Source organism: Coptis chinensis, chromosome 7 (assembly GCF_015680905.1).
Source record: "Coptis chinensis isolate HL-2020 chromosome 7, ASM1568090v1, whole genome shotgun sequence".
Classification (NCBI taxonomy): domain Eukaryota; kingdom Viridiplantae; phylum Streptophyta; class Magnoliopsida; order Ranunculales; family Ranunculaceae; genus Coptis; species Coptis chinensis.
In genome coordinates this window covers 93,962,548-93,971,682 of record NC_141462.1, presented here as the reverse complement: position 1 = coordinate 93,971,682, position 9,135 = coordinate 93,962,548, and the positions used below count along the sequence as shown (strand labels likewise).

Below are 9,135 nucleotides of genomic sequence, written 5' to 3'. Positions count from 1 at the left end.
CTTCAATAATAGGTGTGTCCTCTAACTGGCGTACGGTATTGCTACTGTGAAAAGTAAAAGTCACAAACAAATTTAAATGTGAATTGATGCATGGAATTGTAGGCTTAATGAAGAACAACATATAGCACCAATTCAGTCTTTGATTGGACACACAAGAAGGATATGGATCATATGGGTTCAATATCTCAATTAGAAAAACCTCGAAGGATTCTTAATATTTATAGGTGCCCCCTTTTGAGCTCTCTCAAAGTGTCCACGTTAGTTTTTTAGATTTTATCTAACGGAAAAATTAATAACAACGTTGATTTCAATCAATTTTATATGGATCTTGATCCAGTTGGAATAATCAACAAGATAGATATGAATGTAGCTACCGACAATTAAAGTGACTGGCTGAATCAGATTCTTCCTCTATAATCTTTTCTAGGGAGGAACAACACCATCAGAAAGGACTTAATCTCAATATGGTAATCTCTCTAATTTTATTTTCTAGGCCAGTTGATTTCTTAAACTTTAATTAGATTTAAGAAAAGCACAAAATCCAAATAAGAAACCTACCTACGTTGGAAACCTTATAAAAAAAAAAAAAAAAAAAAAAAAAAAACTGATCCCAAAACCAAAATCTAAAGATAACACCATTTATGTCTCAACATCTAAAAAAGTACAAATGTGGAAGGCCAAAAGATGTGGAAGGATTTTCCAAATGTCAGGAGCATTCTCCACCAAGAAAACCACCCACTCCTAGATGTTTAGGATGGCATCACTTCAGCACTGAAACTAAGATTGAATCACCACAAATTCTGGCAGCCCAAGAACAAACTTATCCAACTTGGCATCTAAAGGAGTTAAAATGATAAATTCAACTATCTAGCTTTAACAATGCATATTAAAGTATAAGACTAGGTTCTTTTCTATGAGGTTGTTGCATCTTCATAGGAACTCTCTAAGCTTAGTAAGTATTTCACCTCACGCTTCAGTTATGAAGTAATGATGACATCGAGCTGCTAAAGGGTTGAAAACAGGCTATCTTTGCATGTATTTCTTAAGTTTTAAGTACTCTACCTCAAGGTTATTTTATAGCATATAGAAGGTTTTAAGTACTAAAGTAAATGTTAATGCAGCCTAACGTTTTATCTCATGGTATGTCAATTTACACATCCACCTTACCTTAGGGCCAGATGAAACTTACACAACCCTTTCAGACATGCATTCCAAAATACAATGCAAAAGTACAATTTGTAGAAGTTATAATCCAATGACAAGATGATACCTAAAAGGTGAACACAGTAATGTGAGAATTATGTATAACTGTTGGGATTCTTGGATCATGTCTCGCTCAAACTTTACACTTCGCTTTCGGTTTTATACAATCTCTGATTGAATATGAGAACTTACACATTTGTCTGCACACTCCAGTTCAAAGTATATGGTTTACACATCCACTATTCGTCTTGTTGGCCTAAACCCAACATGCATTTTAGACTGGCATATGTCTAAATTTGTGTTAAAAAGGAAGTGGACTATTGGAAGTAATAGTTGTTCTTAGATAGCCTTCACTCCTTCTGAGACCACCATAACCTAAGTCCTGGGGTGCCTTCATGACCAAGTTAACCTCACTACGCCGTGACTTTGCCACCATGGGATATAATCCAAGTCTCTACACTTTCCCAGAACTTGAGGTCAATTTTCTCACCAATCACACTATGTAAGATTTACATTCTCTCCCTAGCTTATTTCAATCACTAGAAATTAAAAGAAAAAATGACCGTTTAGTACCATAAACTTTGGTGGTTTTATCAATTTGGGCCACGAACTTTTTTTTTGAGCAAATTGGGCCATGACCTTTCGTTTTTGTATCAGTTTGGGCCACCGTTACCATTCCGTTACTTCACATGCTTATGTGGCGTGTCGGATGTATATGTGTCCGACTAAATGCTTATATGTCACCGTTGAAGTGCACACCTAATCACCGGTGACGTGGCATCGAAATTTCAAAGTGTTTCAAACCCGAAATTTCACATAAGTTTCACAGAAATTTCACCGAAATTTCAAAGCCCACATATTGATTTCGGCCCAAGCCCAACAAAACAAAAAAAACTTCACTGTTCACCTTCCTCACCAATGCCTCCACCATTAACGCCTCCATTAATGCATGTTCAAAGCTTCAATAGAGCTTCAACAGTCCCACCCAAATCAATAAATACATGAGCAGGATCATTGAAAGTGGAATAACCTATATCAAACCAAACAATCAAATTGCAGGGAAGGGAATTCAAGCGAAAGGCAAGGTCTGATCTGACCGAAGAGCTTTTGCCTTCGCGGAACACGAAACACATTGATCTTTCCATCTTTTTGTTTGCTGGATAGGTCAACCCAGATTTCCTACATCAAGAGAAGGTGGTTTAAAGAAAGAATAATGCTACCGATGAGACCCCACTACCGAGATCTTATTTGAAAGAACCGAAACCGTGCTACTGGACTCCAACAACATCAAATCATTTCTTATTTTTTGGCTAATCTTGGATTAAAGGAAATATTTCATTTACTTATATTTTTTACAGCCGTCACACAAATCATTCATGATAAAGAAGAAGCTAGCTAAGAAGATGAGGCGTAGCAGTGCCTATTCCTCATCGGATCCCGATGCGCGTCTTGATAGCACCATCAGGTTTTATTTCTTTATTTTCACCCCACTCAAATCTCTTTTTTTTTTCTCCTACTTTTAGCTAACTCACATTTTTTTTATTGTTTATAATTTAGGTACAACGCAAAGCGTAGGCACTGGCGCCGAACAAAGCTTGGATTCTAAATTGCTCTTGTTGTTGTTGAGTTGAGAATGGGTTGGTTTTATGGAAATGGTTTCATCATAAAAACAAATGAAATGGGATTTCAGTTTTGTTTTGTAATGTGGCAACTCTTTACTTATAGGACCGAGACCGTGCTACTGGACTGGTTGACTGGGTTGGCTACTTCTGCACTAATAGAAGAAGAAAGGAATTGAAAACCGTCGGTTTAGACATAGTCCATAAGATTGTGGACGTTAGTAGTAGATTTGAAAGAATATAAAATTGGCGGGAGTGGTGTTGTTTAGTCAGCTTAGACATAAACAGACGTTTGTACACATAGGCAGCCGTTTGTACACATGGGCAAATTTTCTAACGGAAATACACCGGTGGCCCAAACTGATACAAAAAAGAAAGGTCATGGCCCAATTTGCTAAAAAAAAAAGTTCTTGTCCTAAACTGATAAAACCAGCAAAGTTCATGGTACAGAACGACCATTTTTTCAAATTAAAAAGGCTTCAAGAACCGAAATACCAAATATCAATAATCTGAAAAGTATACTAGAAGATTACACATTTTCTCTCACCTCAATGCTAAAATGCTAAGGGAAAAAAATAATGGATCGGAATCCAAAATCAAATGAAAGGCCCTTTTGGAATTTCACTATTTTTTAATATAAACAATTAAACAGAGGTGAGATTAGAAACCTAACATCATAGTCATACTGCTGTGGACTGTCTACCTAATCACAAACGCCACTTAAATGGTCAACATAGTTGCTATCGGTAGTGCTATCTTCATAAAAGGCTTAAATGAAAGACATAAATACCTACCTATGCTTACCTCCAACACTTAAAATAATTTGTTAAGTATAAACCTATAAAAGTGAGTTTAGAAATCTGAGGTCTTTAAGCCGTTATATAAATTAAAAAGGAAAAGATAGATGTTATATATAATTTTCTTCTTTTTGTAGGTTGTGCTATCTTCATACAAGACTTGAAGAGAAAAAATAAAATGTGCCTACATTGGCTTATAGTCTGCGTCGCTTAGATTCTTTAAGTGATTTAAATTGTGTTAAGACGTATGTGATTGCCTCTTTTAAGGTGGCTTTCCTTTCTTCCTTGAAGTTCCAAAGTTCAGGAACTGCATATCTTCCACAACCCCCCTACTGAGCGTGACCGTAATTAATTATTTGTTTATCCTTAAACAGGAGTGTGTTAACCTTCCTACTGAATTATAGACTGGAAGATGTGTGGGAGAAATTGCATCCAAGCTAAGAGACCTCATGGCAAGCAAAGAGTATCATACGGTATGTGCATATGTTAATTATTTAGACCTATATTATTTTAACATGTCTTGGTAATGGTCTATCCGATGCCTTTTGATTTTTACATATCCCGTCTTTTTGTTTCCATAGGTGGAGCAAAGCATCTACTTGGAAATCCCATCCTTTAGCTGCTGCCACTGATTGGAAAAGAATTGCGGAGCCTATGATGAGATTGTATATAGAGACAACTAATAGATCTTGGATAGAATCCAAGGAAAGTGAAAATGGAGCAAATTATGTTAATTGGCTTTACAACTGAAACAGGTTTAATACTCAGCCAAGTAACAACTTATTTTACGATGGTTATAAATATTAACGTGTTTAACATTGGATTTGGTGTGTTGTTAACTTAGGGAATGTTGTCGTCTTGATACTTTTCCAGATTAGTCGGCAGGTATTGTCATCTTAACATTGTCAGCTTTCTCAATGTTATACTGCTAATTGTGAGCTATATTTTAAACTTATATCTGGCTTTGTGTTATTCTTTCCACAGCCATGGAAACTGAAGAGACTATCCCAGAAGAGACAATGGTAAAGAAAGCAGATGAAGACAAAGAATTTGTAGCCGGGCCCAAAAGGAGAATAGGAGATAAGAAACCTGTTGCAACTGCTAAAACAACTAAGCCTGCAGCAACTAGAAGGAATAGAGGTCAAACCCGTTTAAAGCCAAAGCTAATAACTGATGTACTGAAACCACAAAGGGCCAACTATCGAGCGGGAAAGTATGTATTGAGTGAAAGTGAATTTGAGGACACACTACGGATGATTCTTAGTATGATGTCATAGAGGTAGATGTTAATAAAGATTAAAGATGAGACATTTTATTGTCACGCTATGGAAAGGGTTGTTTCCTTCTGATTGTTAGATGAGTTTGTTCTCATTAGTGTCGTTGTACTGCTAAAATTGTTATTTTCTGTTTAGTTGATCAAATTGTATAACAAATCGCTTTTTCCCTGAATCTTCAACCCTGGGCTTTTATTTTTTCAGATTCTTATTCTTTGAGGTTTTTGTTTTTTCTAAGAATAGATCTTAAAGGTTTCTGAAAGATTGAACCTATACGATTATGAACTTGCAACATGTTAGATTTTTATTCGAAGCACACCCTAAACTAACTTTGGATACAAAGTGTTTTAGTATACTCTACACCATCTCTCTCAATAAACTCGGATAACATGTCTATCTTTAATGAGCAAAAGAGACTTCTAATTACAGTCAAATTACTAAACAAAATGGACTCTTCATCCTATGAAATATATATATACCAACCACATACATTCTCAACACTATATATTCTACGCCAATCGCCAGGTACACTATTTCTCCCTTCAAAGATTAAATTCTTTCAAACAATATGTATATAATATATTTTTAAATATCTAATGTTTTCTTTTTTCTGTCATCCACACATTAAAACATATTGGTACATGAGTACACAAAGTCTCAAAAACAACTAAGGTAAATAATTCATCTCCACTATATAAATTTGTGATTTTGTGATATTACTATTTTAAGGCATAAAAGTTAATATATATATATATATAAAATCGCTTACATGTTTTATAAACTCTTTTTTAATTGGTACACTTACTTTCATTTTCTTTTGTTACACTCATTTAATATATTTTTTTTTATTAAACTACTATAATTAAAAAATGCAAGTCATGGAGAATCAAACATACACAACAAGAAGATGGTGGAGTACAAAACAAAACACAATGTTTCACTGAAGAGTGCACTTAGAGAAATTCTCAAAAAAGAAAAGATTTATGAAGAACCAGTTTACAATTCAATATTTGAGAACTATCAGTACGCAGCGGATGTCGCAATCAATGTGCCTATACTAAGAGAATACCATAAAGATCCAAATTATCCTATCATACAAACATCATTTGGAACATATCAAACCAAAAAAGTTGACTCAGAAAATGTTGTTGCAGGAAATGTCATACGCTATCTACAACAGATATACAAGTTTGAAGTACTAGATGTGAACTACAACAAACTCATGACTAAACGTGAAGAGCTCTACGAAGCAAATATTCAAGTAGAAGAACTTCATATGCAGTTAAAGCGTTGAAAAGAGATAATGCTTATTTAAAGGGAATAAACCAATACTTGCTTATAGGCGAACCAAATATGTAAATTGACGACCTAAGAATTCCCGAGTAAATATTCACAACCGATTGGAAAAGCAAGTGTTAGGCAAACAATGTCATTCTTAATATTTATGTTCTTAGTTTACGCATTGAATTTTGATATTAACATCCTAATCATGTTTATTACTAAATTCTATCTCTTTTGATTGCTCCATTTGTTTTGTTTGTAGTTTTACATACACAAGTTACAAAACCAGGTATATTAGCTGGAATAGATATATAGACAAGTGTAAGAAACGAAAAAACCCAAAAAGCCAATATAACATAACAAAATTGAAAGTAAGCAGAGAGTAGCCCATTTCAAATTGAAAGTAAGTAGAGCAAAAGCATAGAGTCGACTTTTTATATATTAGAAGGTTACAAGGAGTCATCACAATGCCAGAAATAAGACCGATCTTCTATGTAAATTTAATGAGTTTGCTTTTGTTGGCTCAAATTGAGATTCACCCTTGAAAATTCTACCCGCAGCAAATCAAAAGCTTCTCTCTACCCTCTTCTAGCTTATAGTTCCAACTGTAATCGACTATTGAATTGACTCTTGGATTATTGAATCAACTCTAAGGCTATGAATGGCTACGGTCTGTCAAAACACTACCTTGGAGCTTTGCTTCTAGTTCAAGGTAAGATTATTAATTGAATTTATAAGTGGGATGTAATCTAGGAAACAAGTTTGTCTTTTGATTGTTATCATTAATTTTTTCATATTGTTCTCATTAGAAAGTAAAAAGTGGTGTGTTGAATGTTGGTTCCCGCGCGCCCCTTGCTATTGCTATGTTGAGATTGTAATATGGTTAATTTATTTTAAAATATGGAGGCAGAATTTGTGGATATAATGTTGGATTAAATAACGGGTAAATCTCTAGCCCAATATAATAATTCTCTTTGGAGCTTGAGCAATTGATTGCTTCTTGGTTTTCCCCACAAGTCTAGCAAACAAGGTTTTCTTAGGTGGCTAATTAGAGCTCGAATCTCCTCTTTTGGTAAATACTAGATAATCTTATTATATACACCATGTTATATGATACGTCAATGTTGCTTTCTACCAATATCTGTTATGCATTTTCATGTAAAGTATCTTCTCTTTTGTATTCAGGTGAATGGTTTACTAATATTTAAACAATGCCTAATATTTAAGACTCGATTATCCTCTAAATGGTGCAAATTTGGTTATAGAAGGAAACAAATGATTAAACTGTAGCCATAGGCCCATAAACGGAGAATTATAACTGTAGTATGTTCCTAATCAAAATATATGATTTTTAATTCTCATTTGATTTTAAGATACTACATCAATTGATAAGGCATAAGAAATTGGGGTTTGAGATAAATCAAGACCTGAGTTTGAAAATTGAAACACACAAGCGCCAAATTAGGTCATCATTAACACACTGAGTCTCATATCTAGAAAGCAAAACCCACATCCTTTTAAGTGGAACTTTAATTGTTATGTTTAAATGGTTGACTCACGTTAATGAGTATCAATATCGGTTAGGACCACGAGGTACTATCGTTGGAAGGTATTGAGTGAGATGTTAAAGTGGTTGACTCATGTAGATGACTGTCTATATGACCAACTGATACCTTAGTTGGAGATTCAAGAGTAGTTGGTTATTGTAGCTAAAGGTGTAAGAGAAAATTTGTGACATTGGAGATGGAAGCTGGTTAGATGGTGTGAAAGTTTATATGAATGGCCTTTGAATGTTAAATAAAGTACGGGGTAAATGCCAATAAATGCAAGTACATATTTGAACCGTAATCCTACAAGTTTTATGCGGCTATAACGGTATAATTCTCATGTTATGAGACAATGGTAGTTCATATGATATCTTTCAATGATAGTTTGTGGAGTTATGAATTTGTCGTTGACAACAATACGTAGATCATATTATTGTATTAAGACCAATTTCCAAGTATGGAGCCTATGAATCACTCGAAGCCTATAAAGCTTATGCCTCGAGTTATATACCCAGAAAATACCATGAGTTATAGTGTTCTATATGAGGTTCTAAGTAGCTATTGATGTTGAAAGACAACCTTGCGATCTTCCACACCCAAGGCCTTTTCTTTTTCAGCCCTTATATTAACAATCCCTTCAATTACACGATGAAAGTTTGAACCCGTTTTACTATGATTTTAGGACAATAATACTCTGTCAAAGAGACATTTGTTCTCTTTCTATGAAAGCTTAAACTTGATTACTTATTAGTGAGATACTCAGATGACAAAGTTTAGGGGTTACAATTTATTTGGTTGTTACATGGCTCTTTTCCATTAATTGCTTTGGTTATTTTGGTCATTGCAATATATAATCTTTCTTACTGTAATTTTCTAATGAAATGTTTTTATTCCAGATGAATCATGTTGTGTTTCCCCTTAGACTTTATTCTTACTAAATCTCATTCTAAGTTAAATATAATATTTCCTTTTTAGCTTTCTTGAAAGTATATACTTATTCATTTGTGCGAATCCCGATTACAAGAACAAATCGTAGAATGATTCATATATCACTAGAGGTCAAATGGAAGATGTATTAGAGTTATGCATTATGCGTTGTAAGCATGATTAATATCTTTTATCCATCTTAAAGAAATGGTTATTTTCCAAAAAAATTATTTATTCTAGGACATACGAAATATTAGTGTGTAAATTCTGATATTCTTTTATTTGATTTAGCCTTACCCATATGAAGGAGGGTATTTATCCCACTCTAACTATTTCATGAAACGGTTGCACGAGGCATATTCTCTTTACTGGCTCCATCGTTAACTCATTATCGCAATGTAAAGTAAATTGCCTATTCTATCCGGAAACTCTCTCTCTCTCTCTCTCCCCAATTATCTATTGATGCTTTGGTTAATTTTAAGTAGCA

General features: G+C 34.2%; 1 pseudogene; it reads left to right on the top strand.

Moving 5' to 3' along the window:
• Positions 1-2,204: 2,204 nt before the first annotated feature.
• LOC147490122 (large ribosomal subunit protein eL39z/eL39x pseudogene) lies at positions 2,205-2,809 on the top strand (annotated as a pseudogene).
• The last annotated feature ends 6,326 nt before the right edge of the window (positions 2,810-9,135 follow it).